The sequence below is a fragment of the Acanthochromis polyacanthus genome, chromosome 15, assembly GCF_021347895.1.
Source record: "Acanthochromis polyacanthus isolate Apoly-LR-REF ecotype Palm Island chromosome 15, KAUST_Apoly_ChrSc, whole genome shotgun sequence".
NCBI classification, from domain to species: Eukaryota; Metazoa; Chordata; class Actinopteri; family Pomacentridae; genus Acanthochromis; species Acanthochromis polyacanthus.
Window position 1 is genome coordinate 31,617,891 of NC_067127.1, and position 24,218 is coordinate 31,642,108.

Consider the following 24,218-nt stretch of genomic DNA (forward strand, 5'->3'; position numbering starts at 1 on the left):
AACAAATTTTCAGGCTTAGATTAGTGCTTTTACTGATCCTTTAAAAAGTACCTTGATTAGCTCCGATCTTGATCTTGTTATTGTACTTCAAACAACCCTACTTAAGAGTCTTAAAAATCAATAAATGCATCTTAAATCAGTTCTACTGTAGACAGCTAGTGAGTGCAAAGTCAACACATGTGCAGCTGACATTTGAAGCAGTTGTAGCTGAGGTTTATTCTTCTTGGAAGGATCAGATAGCAGATAGTCAATCATGCAGGTAATAAAATAAGAGCAGTGAAGTGGGAAAACACATTAACACGTTAGCAATGATGGCAATCAAGCATACGCTTCTCAAATGCTGCAAAATGGTGTTGAAATGCCTCCACGGCTCCATAATTAAGTCTAAAACATCAAGGCAACCTGTTTATTTTGATAATAGATGCTTCAATATATAATATTAACAATAAAATAAAGGTGAAGACGATTAACTAAGACTTGAACTTTATTATCCATAATTGGGTAAATTAGTCTTGCAGCCGTAACACAGATGGTCACAGACTCGCACCTGATTTATGACAGTTAATAAAATATGTGAAGCCTACATATGTGAAAAGCTGAAATATAAAGTCATTTACATCGAGTGACAGCAGAACATCCATCCAGCCATTATCGTCAATGCGTAAGACATTATCACCCATCAGCTGCGATATAGAAAACTGACAGTTTAATGACATGACAGAAAGAAAAACTTTTTATTTGTTCATAGGCTCATAATATAAACTCTAAACTCTGCCATCACTAAGTCTGTAAACCATGAAGTTTTCCTAGGATAATGATTAAACTTCTGTCAATCAGTAGTAAGAATTCCTCATAGAAATGGAACCAAACACTCAAAAAATATCTCTTGCATTGAACTTCACTGCAACAGGGAAAGTATTTCCACACGATCTAATTATGTTGATTCAACTAAAAGCACTTGTGTTGCATCAACATAATAAATTAGGGTTAATTCAGTGTATTTCCAAAGATTGGGTCAATTTAAAAAGGTTGCACCAGTTATTTTATAATAGTTAAAATACACTAGTAAAAACAGCTCTTCTCTGCTATAAAACAAAACTCAAAACATTGCATTATGTTCAAAAAGGCTAATGAATTTGATGTACAGATATTAAATATGTTTCACCAGTTAATTTACATATGATGTACTGCACAACAGTGTGCAAACATGAAGTCATCAGCACTGATTAAACTGAAGCTAATTACAGTGCCTGTTGGGTTTCACTTGGATTTTAACATTAAATTAAAGGACATTTGCACTGAACTTTACTTAAAGGGGGACTTCGGTTTTTTTTAATAATCACACGAGAGCTCTCGCGTGATTTCTCGCGCGATTTCGGAATGAGATTTGCGTTCTAGCGTCCTGAGATTTGGATACAGACCACAACAAAGAGCGATCGCCAGGTAATGTGGAGGTTTTCGTTCACTTCTCATCTCTAGTATGTTGTGGGACACTCATTGAGACTATCTGAGCCGGTCAGTGTGGGGCAAAAAGCACGTTAGGGCGGACTTTGACACGGGGGGGCCAGCTGCCCCATACTTTTCGCTAGCCGAGCTGCTAGCTGAGCAGCTAAGCTGCCTGCCTGGCTAAATACTGGAGCTATGTCGAAAATTAATTTCTCCATCACTGACATGTATGAAATTACATATGGAAACAGACCCCAGGTTGAAAAAAACCAAAGTTCCCCTTTAACTTCACGCTGAATACTGGAAATATGAAGCATGAAGGAAATGCTTAACATTCTGAGAACAAAATCAGAATTTCGAGATCTCCGTTTTTAAATGTAATAACAGTTTGAAAGACTACATTTTCAGTCATAACAGAAGGCAATGGCAAACAATTTTTTGTTGTTGTTGCTTTTTCACTGTAGCAGAGAGTATAAAGATGTGATTATGTGTTATTTGGGCAGAGAAGAGCCCAAGTAACACATATTCACATCTTGAGTTGACATTCAGTAATGTGCAATAACACAATTACAAAATTATTATGAATTATTTTACTGTGCATTGTGTTTTTTGCTGTTGTTTATTGCTTATGCTTTTCTACTTATGTTTGTATTTTTTAGGACTTTCTACTCATGTTTATCTTGCTTTTTTTTTGCTGCTTAAATTTCTACGACTTCAAATGGGAACAACTGTAACATAGGGGATTTCTGATGCTGATTCTGTAAATCTTCTGTCTCTGCTTTGATTTTTCTGATTACTATTTGCATTCAGGGTTAAATGACTCCTCAGTTTGTCTAAACCTGAAAGAATCGGATAAATGTTAAATTGTTAGTCATTCAAATACGCAATTTAATCAAGTTCATCTTGACAACATGAGATTATATTGTACATTTTTCACATTTTTAAACATAACAAGCAGTGCTTTTCCCATTTTTGACTGTATAATAATAGATATGTAGCCATGCAATAAAGAAAACATTCTCAGGTAAAACAGATGGATGTGCTTCATCACAACATTATTTAACCTACTTCTTAAGTAACTTCACTGGGGATGTAAACACCCACAAACATCAGGTTTATTATTAATATCTCCCTGAAATCCACAATGTTTAGAAGTCACCCATTTGTGGTAACCTTATTAAGGCCTAATGAGATGCTGTACACTGAACCCATTACCAGATTGTACAACATAAACAACATAAATAAGCGGAGAGCAGAAATGGCGACGGCAGCCCTCATGAGCTCACCATCTCGGTTTCACTCCCGTGAACGCAGCATATTATTGTGGCTCGCTGCTAATTAGACACTGTTAATACTCTCATTCATCACTATCAGAGCTGCTCACCACAGAGCCCATTACACCGAGCCTGAGTGTGTACGTGTTTGTTCATATATGTGGATAAAATACGAGATGAGGTTAATGACCCTTGTTAGTACACAGCTCATTTGTATCAGTATGCTTTACGCACCTTTCCCTTTGCAGTTTGCACACAAACACAGATGCACAAACTATTTTTTTCTTGCAGTTCGACATTCAAATGCCGGAATAAAACATGCTGGCAGGTAGCTTATGTAACGTCTTTACAGCAGACCAAAGTCAGCCCTTGATTGCACTTCAAGGTTGTGCAGAAATACGCCCACTGGGCAGCGTTAGCCGTCACAATACAGAGCGGGGAGCTGAGTGAGATATTGATGGCAGAACAGCTGAGAGAAGCGAGGTGGAAAGCAGTGCGGCTGATGATGAACCCAAAACGGCAAAGCACAAAGATTGGATGTGACTGAGGATTCAAAAAAGCGTCGACCGCTCTGGGCCGAATAGATTGGAAGGACTGCGCGAGTCTCTTCTCCAGATATTTCATCATGAAGTCCAATTAGTGTTTCCACTCCGGCGAAGTGGTAGGCGAGGTAGGACCGGTGAAATCTGTGACATCGAAATTGATGTCGTAACCAACTGGCTGAGGGCAGCTTTCATTTTCATTTAAGGGTCCAGTGAGCTTGTAACTTAAAAGGTCTCCACTTATAATCCCGAGCCACTGCAGGAAAAACTCGGGGCAGCAGTGAGTAATGATCTGCTCTGCCTTTAGAAACTATTGTCACTATTGTTAGCATTAACTGGTGCAGTAGACCTGCTTGGTTACAAGATGTACAGACGAGCTGCAAGGTGAGGAAGCCGCCACCGACTGGAACAATAACAGATCCATGAAAACCTCTCATAGGTGACAGTCTTCTCCTCAGTCACCTGATGTGCAGCCTCTCACAATTAAAGTAATTACCTTTATGTCCGTTAAAAAGTGCTACAACATTTAGTAGCTTAAAAAATCAATGAGTCCGTCAATGACAGTTACAGCCTGAGCCTCATAGATATGTAGCTTTCAGTTTCAGTTATTTAATCATATTTCATGTTTATGAGTGAGATATCTCTGTGATTTGATCCTAAAGAAATGTGGACAACATAATTTATGTTGCACAAAATTATGTTTCTCTAAACTACATTCTCAATTGCATTTTGAGAAAACCATATCTTTGCTGTTTATTTTATTACTATGCTGTCATTCTGTTTGAGACAACTGATCATATACTAGAATGATTTGTCACCCTGGTAACCGAGAAAATGGAGGAAAAGCATCAAAGGGTCATATTTTAGCCCAAACTGTGCTATTTTCCCCAATTTAACCAAATAATTTCACTGCCTAACTTAACCAAGCTTACAGCAGGGTCATATCAAACCAGACATTCATAAAGATATTTGTGAAATTTTAACTGAGATTCTTTAAGAGGCTTGTTGACCCACTGTGCAGCAACATATGGTTCTGAAAACATCAAAGGAAATTCTTACAAAGTGCTTGATATATCAATCAAGAATTTTACATATATGTTTTTCATTATCCAAAGTTTATGATAAAACACTTTCAAGAAAAGAACCCTGGTTATTTTAGATCGAATGATCCAATATGTAATGATGTGATATTTTCCTAAACCTGAGCAAATTGTTAATTAAAATTGTAAAGTAAAATCAAAATTTAAAAATATTGGACCCACTCAGGATTTAAACCCTGGTCTCCTGAGTGAAAGTCCTGACTTGGACTTTGTAGCTTCTTCCAAACAGGAAGTCTTTCCTCCTACGTCATACGTGCGAAAAATTTGTTTGTTTGTAAAAAAACTTTCAAAATATAAGTGGGATTACAGTTTAGTCATTTAGTTTAGTTTGTACTAGATTGTTGTGTAAAATACTGGCATTTTGACAGTGGTTGTGTAGCAAGAAATTAGATATGAATAAGATCTACTATCACGTAATATGCAAAAGAACGTTCTTTTTTTTGGTCCCAGGACCTCAATTATTAGATAGATAGATAGATAGATAGATAGATAGATAGATAGATAGATAGATAGATACTTTATTAATCTCCAAAGAGAAATTCACAATACCAGCAGCATGAAAGGCAGAGAACATGAGAGCATGTAAGTTACAAATAAGACTATAACAAATAAGACTATAACAAATAAGACTATAAGTTGGAAAGCATGACAGAAGTCTATAAAAGTAGGTTGCAGGATTGTCCCTTGTGAAAGCACTATTTCTTAATTTTATTTCATATAATATTGTGACTTAAGATTCATTCTTGGATTTTGTTTGATGAGATTTAGACACCACTTGGTTTGGTTTAGGAGAAAAATCATGGTTTGTGCTTAAAAACATTGGTAGGAAGTTCCATTTTCGAGGCTACATGGGTGACTTCTACAGTACCTCCACATCTACAGATGATGACACCAGCAGAGATATTACATTCACTTATTAGCATGACTACACCTGACGAGTGATTAACTTTAAAATGCAATTATAGTTCATAACAAGCTGCTTCCAAAACATCTCTGGGGCCAGTTTTGGAAAGAGGAAGAAATCCAATGAAGTCTTAAACTCAGCAGTAAACCTTATGAAGCCTGAAACAAAAAGCAAATCTGCCCAGAAGTCTGGCATCTGGAATTCTTTGAAATGTCAGACCTTTTTTAAAGGAGTAAGCCATTCTCTCTTGAAGCAAGGTGATCGTTGGACAATCATACGTCAAAGTCAACCAAAGATTTGTTCAGCAGCCAAAGACTGTATGGCCTCACTGAAAATCTATTGTGAGGTTCACAGAAAGCCACGGAAGAGCAGAAACAAAAGATAAAAAAGAGCTCTGCAAATGAAGAAATACTGTAAAAATCCAAAAATTGTCTGAAAACTAACGATATCATTAATTTATTGTGACCTCCAATCAATGTCTGCAGGTAAATGCTGTGTTTGACACTGACTAATTTCCTGTCTTTATTTAGCTCCACATTATGTTTTCAAACACGCTGCACTCAAACATGCATCATTAAACTTTCTTTGTTTATAAAGGCCTTAGCTGATATGATTTCATTAAGTTGCATTCACTCGACTGTCTTGCAGGTTAAGAGGGTTAAATAATTCTGATTGCAGCTGTTTACTTGGTTGTGAGCTGCTCCTTTCAGCAGGTTTAATTATACTTCGATAGTGTCGATGCATCTATTACAAGAAAAAAAACAGGAATGAAAACACCTCACAATGCTGGTAATCCACTGTATTAACCTGATTAACCTGAATATTTAGCATTTCACTCGCAGGTTGATTGAGGCTTTCATTACAGGTATGGCATGTCAGTCCCTCCAGGATTTAATTAGGATGTTTTGTGATTACTACAGCCTTAAATTATATGTGAGATAGCTTCTTTTCACTTGTTTCCTTTGTTGTAATTGTGCTGTAATTGCTTCAATTTTCTCTGCTGTGTTTGAAATCTTCCCTTTTCTTAAAGACCCCCCTCCATTCAAGTTTTCTGTCTTGTTAAAGCATCAATGTTGTATTTTTTATATGCTAGACAACACATGATGAATATTTTTACTGTGAAACTGCAGTTTACTGATGACCAGGACGGCTTCAGACTTCCAGGGTTTTATACATTATAAATCAAAGGAACCAACCTTGTCAACCTGCAGGATGAGGCTTTTTGTATTGTCATTCTTCTTCAGAATTAGCTCAAAAGATCTGCACACTACAAAGGAAGCGACGCTGTAGAGTTACTTCTAAGACTGAAGGCATAAAGGGATATTGTCATAGATAGAAAACTTCTATATATGTAATTTTGATGTACTATATGAGTTTTTAGGGTTTTAATCAATGCTGGAGAGGAAAATTAACTGCTACCAACCACAATACAGTTCACTGAGAATGTACCATGTGTTTATTGTTTGTGTTATTGTTTAAAAATCCCATATTGTGCCACTTTTCCGCAAATTAGTAACAATTTCCCTTGCTCCTCAAATGTGTCTTTCAATTTTTCAGCTCAAAGCCCCAACAAAGATGGTTCATTTATCCATTATTGTATAACTGGGCTGGGCTTTATTGTATAAATGGGCTGTTTTAGTGTCTGTAGCTTCAAAAATATGGCTGAGTTGCTGCTGGCTCCGCCTCCTTCAGGAAGAAGATTCTCTCTTTGTCTGTGATTGACAGTCAGACCAGGACTTTCGATTGCTTTAAGCTTTGTTTCTCTGCAATCATTTTACATGGAAATATCTCTGAATTCACAGCAAAGTCTTTTTTTTTTTTTTTCCTTTGGTGAGTTTGTCAGACAATATGGTGTTTAGGAAATGAGTAGTTTAGTCTTGCAAAGAAGCAGCTTGGAAATGTCTCCAAAGTGACTCCTGGTTAACATTTAGTCTTAATGGGATACGTGTCAGTCACTATTTCATACTCGTTGAAACAAAAAAATCAGTAAATGAGAACAGCTTTATTGTGAACTCAGCTGTATTAAAATGCAAAAATGCAGTTTAATGAGCACAGAGAGCAGGAGAGAAGCTAACAGGTGGAAACATGAAAACATAGTAACCTACCTAGTCCTTGTTTATTGATTTTCACCATCTGGTAGCCATATTAGCCACATTAGCTGCACAGCTTGCTAACACTGACTTTCTGTTGTTACTGAGACATTGCCATCAGTAATAACAGTAAAGTGCTGGGAGTCCACGAAGACTCTTGTGTTCACTTGTGCAGTCAACAGCAGAATATTTGGTGAGTTTTGTTCATGATTCAGACATTTTAGAGGTTTCCTTCTGGATACATTTTGAGTCACTCTGAGCATATTTTTTTATTAGTTTTGGACATGTCTGGTGTCATTTTGAACACATTTCAACCAATTTTGGCCAAGTTTTGTGTTGTTTTGGACAATTTTTGAGGTCATTTTTGACAAACGTGAGTGCATGAAGACTCATGAGTTCAATCTTGCAGGCAACAGCAGAACACTCGGTGAATTTTCTTCACGGTTCAGACATTTTTAGAGTTCAACAGAAGCAGCTGTAGAAAGTAAACAAACCTGGTGGACTGTGAGGCAGCTGCTCATTTTGATTGGTTCACCTGGAAGCAGTGAGGAGGCAGCACTACACAGAGTATAATTGGGTAGCGATGAATGATAGAAGTAGACATCTTCATACATCAACAGCTTTTATTTTACACCTCCAAGTTTATAGCAACCAATAAAAATGGATTTTCACCACATGGGACTTTTTTTTCTTTCTTGTTTCTTAACTTTCCACCCTAATACTTGCTTGTAATGTTTCTTCTTCTGTAAAAATATTGGATCACAGTGAGTGAACAGGTTATATTTATGATTTAATTTTAGGTTAGCAATAAACTGGCTTTGTACAGGTAGTTTTATTTGCAGGTAATGGGTTAAAAATGGAAATTACAGAAGCAACACTTGTCCAAATCCATCTCATTTATTATTTATTCCTGTCTTAATGGACATTAGAGCAATAAACAAGACTTTTGGAGCATCATTTTTCTGACTTTGTTAAATAGCTCCCAACAGTTTCACTGAAAGGTAAATCTGCACAACTTTATTACCTATTTTACGGCAGGTGTTTTAATCTTTAATGACTCTTCTCTTGCCATGATTAAACTGTTGTGCAGAGCTACAAACACTCCCATGCAGCAGAAACACACAGTGACTGATGCTATCCCTTCTTGTTGCTGGGGCTCAGGGTGAATCTTCCCTTCATGCATCTTCCTCCCAAAACGTAGCTTCTAAAAACTGATTGCTATCATTAGACAATCGAGAGTTGTTGAGATGACTGGCAAATTTAAATCTACACAGAGACTGCAAATTCTTGCACTGGGGAACAGTTTCTGCAGTGCACAATTCAGGGTGAGAAAATATAAAAAGAGTAGTAAAAACCAACATTTTCTGGAGGAATTTAAAGAGAAAACCCATCCTTAACAGTTTGATTTGCTTCATTTGAGCTATATAAGTGTTAAAATAGAAAACTATTGAATCATGTTCAGCCTAAAATATTCATTATATATGAATCTAAAGAATAAGATACTGTAAAATATGAAAAAAAGAAATACAAATATGGAGATGATAAGACGCAACGGTTCTGCATGGAGTGAAGATTTGCTGGTGGCTGAAGCAGAGATTTGAGGTTAATGAAATGCAGAAATGCCAATTTTAAAGAAGAAAAACCTTGCTTGGTGACAAGAATATGAAAATTAATCATTAATGAAAGTGCTCAGTCGTACAGTCCCTAATCATGGCACAGAGGAAGGTCATTTCTTCCACAAATTAGACAAAGGCTTCTACTTACCACAATAGAATGTAGAAATTAAACCTAAAATTAGGCTGCACACTCCGTTCTGAGAGCAGCACTGAACTTTGCAGTCAAAGCTTAATAATTAACCAAACGAGAGCTACAAGCAGCACAAAGCGGCAAAATTAACCGAACGGACGTGTATTTCTCTGCTGATATTAACCGCCAAGTTGTCACTTGTTCTCACGTTCTCGCTCGAGTTTATTACCATCAAAGCTCAGCGGAACACAGTCCATTACGTCCTGTGCTGTGTCTGAGTGTCTGGATGTCCTGGATGTGAGTGTGCTCCAGCAGAGATGGGGGTAATGGGCCTTGCTAATGCACTACTTGTTTGTAACAGTGTGTGTTATTCACTGCACATGCTTGACTGCTGCCATTGCCAGACCAGCGGCAAAAACACATGATTTTGCAAACACAGGCACTCATCAGCAAAAGGAAAAAAAGACTTCATACAGTTATTGATAAGGTGCCTATTTTAGATGTAATTAGGCTGTTTATAATGTAAAAAACATTTTAGCCCAAACAATGGGTCTTTTTACTTCAAAGAAACAGCTAATATCACTTATGGTAAAATTTTGCATCCAAAGTAGTTTAAATCAATCCACTGGACTTTAAGAAAGTTCCTTGAAGACGTTTCACCTCTCATCCAAGAGGCTTCTTCAGTTCTGGTGGTAGTTGGTGTTGCCTCACCTTTTTTAAACCTCTGTGAGGTGTGTCCAGGGCTATTATTATTTGAACGACCAATACCAAAACTCATCTGACCACTCAACGATGGTCGTTGTGAGTATCGGTGGGGGTCGTTGAAATGCACAGACGTCACTGAGCCCTCGTGTGCTAATGGTGGTCATTAGCATGAGTCTGCTGAGTAGTTCTTTTGGGGAGTTTTGAAAGGACCTGATTATAATTTGGCGAAAGATGATGTCGCAGAACACCCCCCCTTCAGAGATGGCTTCTCTACTTTGACATGGATGGCTTCTTTCACTCCTCTCTCAAACCATCTGTCCTCCCAGCACTTATGAGACTCTGAAGCGCGACCCAACCAGCAGCTACAAAAAGAAGGTTGTGGCTTGCCTTCAGAAGCTACAGAAGGAGGAAACAATAAACCGCATGCAATACCATCGCCTGTACCCTGGGGATGCCATTCTATGCATATATGGCCTCCCCAAAATTCATACAGAAGGAGCCCCCCTCAGACCTATTGTCAGCATCATTAACTCTGTCACCTATAACATCGCCAAACATGTAGCCACCATCTTGGTCCCGTTGGTAGGGAAGAATCCTCACCATGTACAGAACTCCATGGACTTTGTGGAAAAGGTGAGAGGACTGAGATTGGATACAGATGAGACCATGGTATCCAACGATGTCATCTCCCTATTCACATGTTCCCACAATGGAGGCGGTGGAAACAGTGAGGCAACGGCTTCTACAAGACAACACCCTCAGCAACAGAACAAACCTCAACCCAGACCAGATTTGCCAACTTTTGGACCTCTGCCTGAACACCACCTATTTCCAGTACAGAGGGAGTTTCTATAGGTAGAAACATGAATGTGCCATGGGTTCACCAGTGTCTCCTATTGTGGCCAATCTATACATGGAAAAAGTGGAACACAGGGCCCTGACCTTGTTCAGTGGAGAAACACCGAGCCACTGGTTCCGATACATGAATGACACACGGGTCAAGATCAGAATTCATGAGGTGCAAACTTTCACTGAACACATCAACTTGGTGGACAGCAACATCAAGTTCACCAGAGAGGATGTACAGGACAACATTTTCCCCTTTTTGGATTGTGAGGTCCGCATAGAAGAGGACAGAAATCTGAGTGTTGGGGTATACAGAAACCCAACTCACATGGAACAGTACCTGCTTTTTGACTCTCATCATCCACTGGAACACAAGCTAGGAGTCATCAGGACCCTGCAACACAGGGCTGACAAGTTACCCACAAGTACCCAAGGCCAGGAAAAAGAACACAAACACCTGAAAGGGGCACTGAAAACTTGTGGATACCCTGACTGGACCTTTGTGAAGGCTCACACAAGATCCAGAAAGGAGAACAACCCAGTGAAGACGGAAGAGAAGGAGAGCAGGTGCAACGATCCCATATGTGTCTGGTGTGTCTGAGAAAATGAGGAGGATTTTCAACAAACACCAGATCCCTGTCTTTTTTAAGCCAAATAACACCCTTGGGCAAAGACTGGTCCACCCAAAAGACCCCACACCACACAGACAGAAGAGCAACCTGGTGTATGCAGTTAAATGCAGCGAGGAATGCTCAGATCTCTACATAGGGGAAACCTAACAGCCACTTAACAAGCGCATGGCTCAACACAGGAGAGCCAGTTCCTCAGGACAGGATTCAGCAGTCTCCCTTCACCTTAAGGAGGAAGGACACTCGTTTCAGCACCAATGTTCAGATTGAGGACAGGGAGGACAGATGGTCTGAAAGAGGAGTGAAAGAAGCCATCCATCCGTCAAAGTAGAGAAACCATCTCTGAACCGGGGTTGGTGGTCTGCGACATCATCTTTCGCCAATTTACAATCAGGTCCTTTCAAAACTCCCCAAAAGAACTACACAGCAGACTCATGCTAATGACCACCATTAGCACACGAGGGCTCAGTGACGTCTGTGCATTTCAACGACCCCCACCGATACTCACAACGACCATCGTCGAGTGGTCAGATGAGTTTTGGTATTGGTCGTTCAAATAATAATAGCCCTGGACACACTTCACAGAGGTTTAAAAAAGCTGAGGCAACACCAACTACCACCAGAACTGAAGAAGCCTCTTGGATGAGAGGTGAAACATCTTCAAGGAACTTTCTTAAAGTCCAGTGAATTGATTTAAACTACTTTGGATAACCATGACCTGGATGAATGAGAAACCTACACAGACATCATAAAAGTTTGTAGTTTCACAGTAAATGTAAAAATTAGTGGGTGACTACAATTTAAAAGATTTATGTAATTAGTTAATTAGAGAATTTGTAATTTATTTATCGCAATTAATTGCATTTGTGTGAAAAAGCAAAATTTCACACAATAAAGTTTTGCAATTCAAATAAATTTTGCTTGACGACTGAATCGATGAATAGACATATACGTGAACTTAAACAGCAAACATCTTCAGGTTTCATTTCTATTTATCTGCAATTTTCATCCGTCTACTACATTCATAGATTACTGCAAGCTCAAACTACAGTTATAATGATTATATTCAACATTTTTAGGCTTTTTGTATACTCAGTGTCTTGAAAAGTGGTCTATTGTGGGCTGCTAACACTATTTGCTGGTATCAGGACTGTCGTAGCTAAACGTGTGGTGCATCGCCCCGGAGTTCATTTGCATAAAGTAGTTTCATTCATGCAAATGTGACGCAGGGAGCGGCAGTCTGACACATCGTGAAGCTTTCGTGAGACTTCCAAACTAGTCGAAGTTGAACTAAAACAAGGGCAGATTAGGCGGCTTATTTCTCACCCAAAATGCTTTCAGAAATATTTTTTGCTGAACAGTTTTCAAAATAAAAGAGAAAGTTTGCGACTGAGCCACCATGTTGGTTCGACGTTTCTGCACTGATTCACTCAGTGTCTCTTGTGCATCTTCTTCACGGCTGGCCAGCATACTTTAGGTTCATAACCGCCACCTACCAGGCTAGAATGTGCATTAGTGTTACTGGTGTGCCAAAAATTAGAAAAACTGAGAAAGGTGCGATTACATGCGCTATTTTTTTAGTGCGTTATTTTTTCTGTCATTAATTAATTGTAATTAACACATTAAAGTTCCAGGCCAAGTAAAAATACATATAAATATCTGCTAAATATATTAGAAGCATTCTTTTTCTGTTGTGAAAGTAAAATGTAACCAATGGTGAATAGAAAAACTCTTCTAATCATGGAAAGCTGCACTTGATTATTCGCTCTTATTTTACAGCAGCAGAGAGTTACTTTATGTGCAAAGTCTTGAGATTGATAAAGGAGATTAGAGATTTAGATCTTATGTATTAATTTCTCACCTGTTCTGCATTCAGGTGAAGGCCTCTAAAACAATCCATTGTTATCCTTACATGACTTTTCTGAGTTCCATTTAACTTGGAAATGCGTTGTATTTACAGAAATGGAGGCATCAAAACAGCAAAATCTTGAAAGACAATGACAAGCGACATTTGGTAATGAACAGTATTTGTTTGCTGCTGATCCAGATTTGTGGTTTAGAGGGTTATATTTATGTCATTTATATTAAGAGCAAATCCGTGCGGGGTGGTTGCTAGATTTCACTGTGACAGACTTTGTTTACTCTCAGCAAATGAGGCACACAAAGCACAGATGGAGGACTCCCGAAATACTTGACATCCCAGGTAATACTCATCTCATATCTCAACAAAGTCTCTTCCACTGCTGCCAAAACCTGTGACAAGGTCTGCGACACTGAAGGCAAAATCTTTATTGACTGAGCTCCTAATCACGCTGAGATTAAGCACTTGTGCCGCAGGTTCCAAGACAGGTTTTTGTCCCAATTCACTCCCAAGGATGCGCTGACACATGCAGCTAAGTGGTTCCTCAGAGATTTACGTGTGATGTGATGAATATGTAAATCATCGAGGGCCCATCTATTAGCAGCGCCGGATTCTGATCGCAGCTTTGCTACAATCATTTTCTCCGTCAATCACCTCAAAACCCTCAAACAGCTCCCACCGGTACAGGATGCGGAAGTTTATTTTAAAATGCCAAACATGTCAAATCGGAGGCAATTTTATGCCCGTGTACACTTCGGCTATCGAGTTATGTCCTGTCATTCATATGTTTGAGATTTGAAAGGGCTCGACAAAAGAGACAGCACTGCCAGGGTGAATGGAAAGTGACAAGAAATAATTTAGACGTACTAAAGGGACCTTGAACATGGAGCTGTGGGCTGAATGGATGATTTGTAGATGCCTCCCATATTACTCCAGGTAACATGTGACCTTCCAGTCCTGATGGCATTTGTTACAGCCCAGACATTGTCTCAGGGGAAGCTGTGGTAATGTGTCACGCCTCTGGCTCCTCTGTCAGGTGAGATTCTCAATGGCAACCGGCCAGATGTGACGACGCAGAGGCACAAAATCAAGGACGAATCACACTTTAAAGTTTTTTTCTTTATTAGTTTATTACAAATGCTTTTGTTTTGTGCCTGTCCGGGAGCCTCGACTGCAAATTAAATAGAAGGATTTTAAGGTTCGGTGTTGACTAAATCAATGCCGCCGGCTCTCAGACATTAATGTCACACCAACCCTGCTGTGGTGTTTCGTCAATAACACCTCCTGTTTTGTTCCGTTTGTTTTATTTTTTTGCGATCGATAATTTTGGATTATGTCCCCCAAACCTCGTGTCTTTAAGTACATAGGTCTGTTCAGGTGAAATGTGTCACCGATGGTGCGAGAATATTGCTCACTGAAATGCAGCATTTATCATGGATTTTCAGTCATGTATGGGGTGTACTGTGCGTAAATATCACAAAGCCTCATGATATTCTCACACGAGTCCTAAAAGTCGATGAAGAGAATCCAATTAAACAAACAAGACAACAAAATTAGATTTTTCCACTTATTTATTGAAGAAAATGATACAGTGACAGACAAAACTATGTGAGCCTGTAGGATGAGAAGTTAATTGGAGGGTGGAATTAGACTCAAGTGTTTTCAGTCAGTGGGATGACAAACAGATGTGAGTGAGTACTGTTATGCCCAGCTCGTTGTAGAGCATAACAAAAAGGAGGTCGACACAGTGACAACTTTTAAATAATAAAATTAATTTATTAAAGAACTCAACCAAGAAATAACCCAGGTTAAACCCAACATAATCAAATCCAAACCAAAATTAAGAAGAGTGCCTGGCAGGCACCTGCCATCCAGGAGGGGAGAGATAAAAGCCATCTTGGATTCAACCTGCTTTTAAAGGCCCCCAGCAGGTGAAGCCAATCCTGAATAATGAAAGGGAGGGGCAGGCAGAAGGATCTACTGCTCTGCTGAACACCAGAGGTGAGAGGAGGGAGGGGCAGGCAGGCCAGGATCTAAAATGAAAAGCAAAGACAGGACACAGGAAAACAAACATACTGACTCCAAGTCCTGTGGCCGTCACAGTACTATTTAATTTTCTACAAAAGTCTGATTATACATACATTTTTGTCAAAATGCATTATGAAACAAACAAAGGATATTCCTGAAGACCTCCAAAAACAACCTGTTGATGCTCATCAGTTTGGAAAAGGTTAGAAAATCATCTGTACAGGGGTTGAACTCCACTAATCCACAGTCAGAGATTATGTACAATTAAAGGACATGCAGGACCATTAGTAACCTCCTTAGTCGGTTGAACTATGAAGCAAGTCTGCTTTCTTTGTTCTTACTGACTCATAAACAACATCAGACCTCAATCACAGAAAATTATATAATGATGTCAATTTTCTATAGGTTTCTTAATCAGGTCTACTGGCTCTACTTCCACACAAGAAGACAAAACAAATGAAAAGGTTGTTTTATTGGAAATTGCAATAATTTATCGTGTTCAAAAAGTCAAGAACAGCTGGTGGAAAACTGTTAGCCATGTGAGTTGTGCAGCTGCATATTTCTAACATACTAAAGTTTCAACTTAATTCATTTAAACATGCTATTCAACAAGTGCATTTAGGTTTAATGCTGTCCCTTCGTGAATAAAACATGGATATCAAATCAAAGTGAAACGAATGTCATTGATTGAATACTCTTTGTGATAAATGCCAATAGACTGATCAATTTTCTAGTCTGTGTTGTATTGGCTGCAGCAAAAATGTGTAAAATGAACTCGGCAGTAAATCATAAAATCATATTTATGCATTTTCTGCATCATAAACTGAATACATGAAGGTTCCCATGGCAATGTGAATCTTACAGTTTTCCTGCTGTAATTGCACATCTGTCTTCTGTGTGATTAATAATGTATAGCTCAATAGGTTTGCAGATAAAATCTCAGCTGAGAATCTGTATCGCTCAGACAAGATTGACATGTGAAGGATTGGTCAAAGGGATTTAAATCTTGCAACAGAATCTCCTTCAGAACAGGTTAGCTGGGCAGGACCAGTTACCATGGTGATCTGGCAGGCTAAAGAGAGTCACCAAACTTTGGATTTGACCTTAACATACCTGCAAACCCATTAATCTCAGTTCTTGGTACAGTCCTCTGGAATGGCAGACCAACAGAGATCACTCTAAGAGCAAGGCAAGGTCATGAAAGAACCCAACACAACCTCTAAGCAACTAAATGCCTTTTACACATCAACTAATCTTTATGCACCTGCAATTAGCTAAATATATGCGTCCATCCATCCATCCATCCATCCATCCGTCCATCCATCCATCCATCCATCCATCCATTTTCTTCCACTTATCCGGGGTCGGGTCGTGGAGGCAGCAGACAAAGCAAGCCATTCCAGACATCCCTCCCCAAAGCAATGCTTTCTAGCTCTTCCTGGGGGATCCCAAGGCATTCCCAGACGAGAGAAGATACATAATCCCTGCAGTGAGTTCTGGGAGTGTTCGGAAAACCTCCAAAGGAAGCCTCCCCATAGGCATCTGAATCAGATGTCCAAAACACCTCATCAATTGGCTCTTTTTGATGCAAAGGAGCAGCAGCTCTACTCCAAGTTCCCTCCAGATGCCCAAGCTTCTCATCCTATCTCTGAGGCTTAGCCCAGTCACCCTATTGTGGAAGCTCATTTCAGCTGCTTTTATCCACAATTTCATTCTTTCAGTCAGTAATTAAAACTCATGACCATTGGTGGACTGATAAAGTCAGAGCTTCACCTTGCAACTCAGCTCCCTCTTTACCATGACAGTTCAGTGCAACTCCCACATTACTGCTGCCAACGCACCAATCTGCCTGTCCATCTCATGCTCCACTTTCCCATCCCTCATGAACAAGATCTCGAGATACTTAAACTCCCTTGCTTGTGAAAGCAACTTTGCCCAACCCTTTATATGGTGATGTATAATATATGCACAAACGAGACAGATGAGACCACAACATAACTTTCTGGTTTACATGACAATTTTTTTGTTTGAAAAAATTTGTTTCTTCCCCTCTTTGTATGTTTTCCCTCCTTTTTGATCATCTGTTCCGCTCTCATTGGTTTCACCTGCATCTCGTCTTGTCAGTCAGCTAATCTTGTATTCAGTCGGCTGGCTTGCTCTGTTTCTATTTGCAAGTTTGTCTGTTTACCTACCTAAGTTGTCCCCATGAACCTCATCTACTTCTGTTTCTATGTTGTTTCTTGTTATTCTTTATCCATTATGCCATGTTCGATTTTTGGTTAATTTTGTCTGCTCCTTGTGTTTTTTTGTTTTTTTGAATTTACCTTCTGGACTTCTGCTCATCTCACTTTCACCTTTTTGTATTATTCTATTGTCATTCCAGAAAATCATCTTTCCAACTGTGAAACATGGTAAGATCATAGTTTAAGCCTGTTTTGCTGCATCTGGAGCAGAACAGCTCAATGGACCAATGAATTATGAATTATTTCATCAAAGTCTACAGGAAACTGTCAGTACTTCTGTCTTTGAACTGAATCCCAAGAGGAAATTGTTATGAACCAAAACACAAAGTAATTATTATTATTATTTTTACCAAAAAAAAAAGGTCAAAGAAGATTAGTTCATGTTTTGGAAAGTCAAAGTCTTGACCTTAATCTAATGGAAATGTTGCGATTGGACCTGAATTGAACTATTTGTGTAAGACATCCCACCAACATCCCAGAGTTGAAGGTGGTACGTATGAAGAGATGAACTAAAATCCATTCAAACTAATAAACAGGTGGACACTGGAAAGATTTAGTTACAGATTTTGCTGCACAAAGGGGCACATTGGTTGTTTAATTGGGTTCTATTGATTTACTTTTGGGGCTTTTGTGAGAATCTGATGATGTTTTGGGTCATATTGATGCTAAAATAAAGACAATCCTCAAGGATTCACAAAGTTATAAGCACCATTGCATCAGTGTCCTCATAGACTCATATAAGACAACAAACTCAGTTGTAGTGCGACATAACAAAGTGGCAATTTACATCGTTAGTGCCTGGTCTTGTTTAAATTGTCTGTATGGGCTGATGTGACTCATGTGGACAATTTGGCTTAATTGGATTTTTTTTTAGTGGCTGTTATTTGGACTAATATGATAAGAGCATTGCAGATTGCCGTGGTGGAGCAAGTGCTTGGACTTATTGCTAAGTAAAAGTAGAGGAGTTTATAAAGTCTCAGTTATACAGAAAGTTTCATTTCAGAGGTTTATGTTGTTCTGTATTATGCATATTACATTGCATTCTACCTGACATTCACAAATACATTTAACAAACCATTTCTTTTTACATTTTCTGACAAGAATTCCCAACACTTTCAAACAGCTGCTCTGTATGTTATCATTAGGCACAGCGAGCAATATCAGCGCCTTAAAAAATGCTCCTTTATTGAAGGAGGAGAAAATAGTCAGGCTGTTAAAAAACGATTTGCCCAGTGTGGTTTTGGATGGGATAAAAAAGGACCAGCAGTTGTTGTCAAACGATAATCCCTGAGTTCATTCTGCCTCCACAGTTATTCTGTCAGCCCCAGAAGAGGTTACCATGGAGACAGTAGGAAGGGTGGAGATGGAGCTGGTGGAAGTGGTGGGTGGGGAGTCTGCTGACACCAAGCAGGACTTGGTAATTGACAGATTATCAGAAGACAGTAGGCCTACTGAAGGTTCACAGCTCCATCATCACAACTACAAAACATCTATCGACAAAAGAGGAGAACAACAAATGGCGTCTGCGGTTCATAGACACTGTGAGGAGAAAAGAGCTGGCCGGCAGCCTCTCACCCAGAATGGCTTCACTGGAGGGGGGATGGCAGACTGCTCAGGGGACGGATCCTGACAACCAGCAGGGACGGCAGCACGACGAAGACAGAGTCCTCAGAAAGACTGACATACCGAGCAGGGAGGGAGGGTTGCTTTCCAAAGCCAGTGTGCAAAGGCAGGTCAGAGATAAAAACAAATGCAGATATCTTCCTGTTGCCAATTTTAGATTCAGAGATGAGAAGGCGTCCTGCTCTCAGTGAATCAGGGATGAAAATTTGCCAGGACTCTGGTATTTCTTCAATGAGCAGGTCTTTTTTTAGGTAATCATACAGCAACATGTGAAACATCACCTGCCTCCCAGTCGGGTTCAGCAACAGAGCAGCTCAGCAGGAGCTAAGTGGGACTCACTGCCCTCCACAAACACTTCTTAAAGTAAGGTGGACTCTGAATGGCACCATGGCAGTCAGTTTGAAGGTGTTTTTTTTTATCCCTGCTGTGTCTTATCTACAGGGTTTTCTTTGTCAAAATGGCATTTTATGGGTTGAGAGACATGTTCTTTTTTTTTTTTTATCAAAGTCACAAACTGTAAAAACGGAAAAAAAATAATCAACTCTCAAGGACTTTGAACTGCTCATCTGTTGTGTGCCATCAGGTCAGAAAACTCAAACAAATATAATCTTAAAATTGTGGCACTTTATTCTACATTTGCACCTAAAAATTCACCAAATCTAAACCACTTCCTCAAACTAGATTCTGTAAAAAAAATAAAAAAAAAAAAAAATTCGGCAGTTGTTGGCCCAGCTGTGAAATCATTATTACCTTCTAATCAGGGCCTATTGGGTTGAACTGCAGGCATTGTTTACACAGAGTAGATATGAGACAAACATGGAAACAAATTAAAACGCATGAATATGTATAGCTTTTACCAGTTTTTACAACATTGGCAACACCTTTGAGCACTTTAAACGTTTTAGGTGGTATATAGACTGCAGCTTTCTGAGATTAGTTAATCCATGCATATTCTCTCTGAAAAATGAACAAAATTTAAGCTTGAGATTATGATATTTGATGCACAAGGGAGAAGCAGAGGGGTTTCAGATGAACTGCAGGCAGTGTTCACCTGAAAAAAAAAAAACAAAATTGATCAATAAAATAAATACAGCATGGCTCAAAATCAGTAAACAGAGGAGCGAGTTGTTGGATACATTCAGCATGGTGAAACATCTCTCTAGAGTTAATATTTGCTATATATATTGTTAACATCTGTGAACACTTGGATCAACCCAAGTGACAAGTAGGCTACAGATTTCTGAGATTATTTGACTTAAACATGTTTTTTAGGAAAATTAACCAAATTTAAGCCTGAAATTGTGATTTTCAGTCAAAGTCACTTGACGCAGAACTGTGAAGCTATAAGGTTCAGGCTGTGTTTCCACAGAGCTGATAGGACACAGAAAATAGACTGAGAGAAAAATTAAACAACTGATCAAAAATGCATGTAACATGGCTCAAAAATGGTATACAGTGGAACAGATTGTTGAAAAATACATTCTGCATGGTGAAACATCACTCTACAGTTGATCTAAATAAGTAACGAGAAAACCACTCAAAGAGTGCAAGGCTGCTCAGTCATTGTATCATTTCTGACGACTGAAATCTTAAAAAAATTTGTGGCACACATCACGGCAACATAGAATGTGGCCCTACAGCGCCCTCCATAATTAATGGCACCCCGGTTAAGATGTGTTGAAAGCCTTAAAATTAAATTTTTATTACAGAAGCATACTCTCACAGTGAAAATAGTTGAAAAATGTATTATAGTAGAAGATTAGGTGCTGTTTTGTTGGCAAAAGGGGGTTGTACAAAATATTAACATCAGTGGTGCTAATAATTGTGGCACACATGATTTGATGTAAAATAATTATTTTTAATGTGTGATTTTTTCACCACTGAATAAATGCACTTGAATTAAAGGTTGGCTTTTCCTTTTTTTTATTGTGGTCCTATATTATTTAGAAAAAAACTGAATTTAATAATAATAATTATGGATTAGATTTATATAGCGCTTTTCTATTTAGGCATACTCAAAGCGCGCACAATGGAACCATTATTCATTCACTCACACATTCTCACTCTGGTGGTGGTAACCCAGATAGCAAACTATGGGTGAATCAATGTTGAATCTATGTTGAGACCTAACGTCGAAATTATACAGAAAGCGCAAGGTTGATAAAATGTTGAGTCAACGTTTGCTTACATAGATTACATGTTTGCAAACATAGATTCAACATTAATTAAACATTGACCTGTCAAACATTTTAATTAAACCAAAATGCAATGTAGATTTCATGGTATCTTTTAAAACACAAACTTCAATGTTGACAAAATGTTGTTGAATCAACGTTGATCCAACCATCAGTCTTCAACCGTAACCACAATTCAACCTTCTTAACCCTAATTCAACATTGATTTAACATCTTTTGCTATCTGGGTAAAGTGTGATTTAGGGTTGAAAAGCAAACGTTGACTCAACATTTTATCAACCTTGCGCTTTCTGTATAATTTCGACATTAGGTCTCAACATAGATTCAACATTGATTCACCCATAGTTTGCTATCTGGGAAACTACATTTGTAGCCACAGCTATCCTGGGGCAGACTGACAGAAGCGTGGCTGCCAATCCGCACCTCCGACCACCACCAACATTCACACACCAGTGTGAGTAGCCGCACTGGAGGAAAGGCGGATGAAGTGTCTTGCCCAAGGACACAACAGTACATGACTAGGTCAGAGCAGGAATCAAACCGCCGACCCTTCGATCATTGGATGACCCGCTCTACCACCTGATCCACAGCCGAAGCTAAAGAACACATCTTACCCAGGGGTGCCAATAACTATAGAGGGCGCTGTAGATGTACTCACAAACAAAATAACCTTGAGCTGAGCACAGGTGTGCTATGCATGTGGGAATTGATGGGGCTCGGAAACACCCCCACAACATAATCAATTCTTCCTTGTATCGTTTACAATGGATAAGTCCCGATAAGTCCACAGCAGTCGATTTGTAGTCGGATCGCAATCATGTGATCATCAGCAGGTAGCTGATGTAGTGTTTACAGTTACAGGGACGCTGTGCTGCTATCTCGCGATGAACAAATCTGTGAATCCAGACTATAAACTGCATCATTGTAAAAATCTAATCAATTGGTCCCTGTGTCATTCCTGACCTTCCCTGAAAATTTCATCCAAATCAGTGAATCAGTTTTTGAGTAATCTTGCTAACAAGCAGACAAACAGACAAACCAACGGCGATCGTCTCATAACTTCCCTGTTCCTTGGTGGAGTAAAAATGTAAAAACTTGCACTGGAAAACTGAGCTTGAAATTGTGCTATCCTGTCAAAATTAATTAACACACAACTGAGAAGCCATGAGATAAGATTCTTTCATTTGAACTGCAGCCTGTGTTTACACAAATAAGACATATTTGGAGCATGGCTCAAAAATGGTACACAGAGGAGCAAGATACTCAGCATGGTAAAACATCTTTCTGGAGCTGATGCGCAGAACTGTGTGGAAAACACTTGAACTCATAAAAATGTAAATAGCAGGTGGAAACACTTTTCCCTCCTCACAATAAGGTAACGCCTATGGACTCTTAGAGGAAAATTGCATGTGTTGATTCAATACTTTTAAATTTTTGTAAATTAAACAATCAAAGAAGTTATTTTTTTATGATTTATGGCAATTTTAACTGTGTCAAGCTGCCAAGCAGACATTTTTGAGTTATTTCCTTCTAGTTATGGTTATGCTATTTCCATAAATTTATATTGCAATGAAAAAGTAGTCCACAGTGAGGAAAAACATGAAAGGAGCAACAAAAAAAAAAAAAATAGAGAAAAAAAATACCCAGAAACTGCTCAGAGTTCAGAGGGTTAATTAGCTCTCCCAGTCATTTAAAAATGTTCTTTCCTGCGTGTATGTAATTACACAGCATCTGAATTCTCTCTGCACTGATGTCATTTTTTTCTTTTCCCAAAAACATTTGTTCATTTCGTCATGGGACTGCAAGTCAGAATTATAGTGGGCAGCACAGAAATGCTGTTTTGTAGGTCTGGTAGGAGGCACAGCGCTGCACCAGAAAGGTAAAAAGCCCCTTGTGACACCTGAACCTTTCAAATGTTATATGGAAATGGTTGTAAAATGACCCCATGTGAAAACACACACACACACACACAAGCAAACGCATATATAAAGTTACTCCCTTATTCATAGTGAGCCAACCTTGATTTAATGAAACCGGGAAGCAGCGGTGAATAATATTCATATCACAGGGGTGCTGTGGAAATATAAAGTGCACCTCTGGTTCACCTAGATACAGATAAGACACTGATGTTAATGCATGATGCCTGTCTGCTCCTATTAGTAAATGACTTAAATGTTGCTGCAGTCAAATGCTGACAATTCTGAAGCTAATGTGGAAGTTTTTGCCTGAGAAGAAGGTTAAAACCAGCTCGAATGGTTAAACTCTGCATGTGTGGTTAGAATAAATAGCTGATAGGGATATCAGCATGTGTCTGAGCATGTAATGTCTAAGATAAACTCCCTTTGTAAGCAAGAATTGAAAATATATTGGCATCTAAAACCATGTTTGTGCAGAACAAATCCCCTGACCTGTTACATAAATCATGAGCCTGATCTTTTGAAAAGTTGACTCTGGAATTTACCTTTAACCCTTTAAGCTGCAGTCAATTCCAGCCATTTTCAGTACAAAAAATCGCTAATATTCTATTTGTAAATAAAAATATGACGAGAAATACAGGGAATATTGGACGCACATCGCGAGGTGCATTTCCTTGAAAACGACCTATTCGTGGATTATATACCAACTTCAAGATATGTTTTGGACAAAATATTTTACTGGCTTGTGTTGTCTGGATGTCCAAGGTTGGATTATGGATTATTTGTGGAATATTTTCATCTGTGTGTAATATTGAACCCGGAAATGTGAGTCGCGCTGTGTACGTTGAAGCCGTGTATAGAGAACGGATGGATGGATATTCGTTGTTTGTCGGACAAATGTGTTTATATTACCCGCTGTGGTAATCACATCCAAAAGTGGTTTATACCGGCGGATTCATGAGAATCTAAGTTTTCCATCGACGTATAGTGTTTTGTATAATCGCGTTTGCAGTTTCAGACATTTAGCAAATAGCTTATGCAGATCTCAAAGTGTACCGCGGGCAGGACAC

General features: G+C 38.9%; 1 pseudogene; it reads left to right on the plus strand.

Moving 5' to 3' along the window:
• Positions 1 to 10,101: 10,101 nt before the first annotated feature.
• On the plus strand, positions 10,102 to 19,044 carry LOC127537560 (uncharacterized; annotated as a pseudogene).
• The last annotated feature ends 5,174 nt before the right edge of the window (positions 19,045 to 24,218 follow it).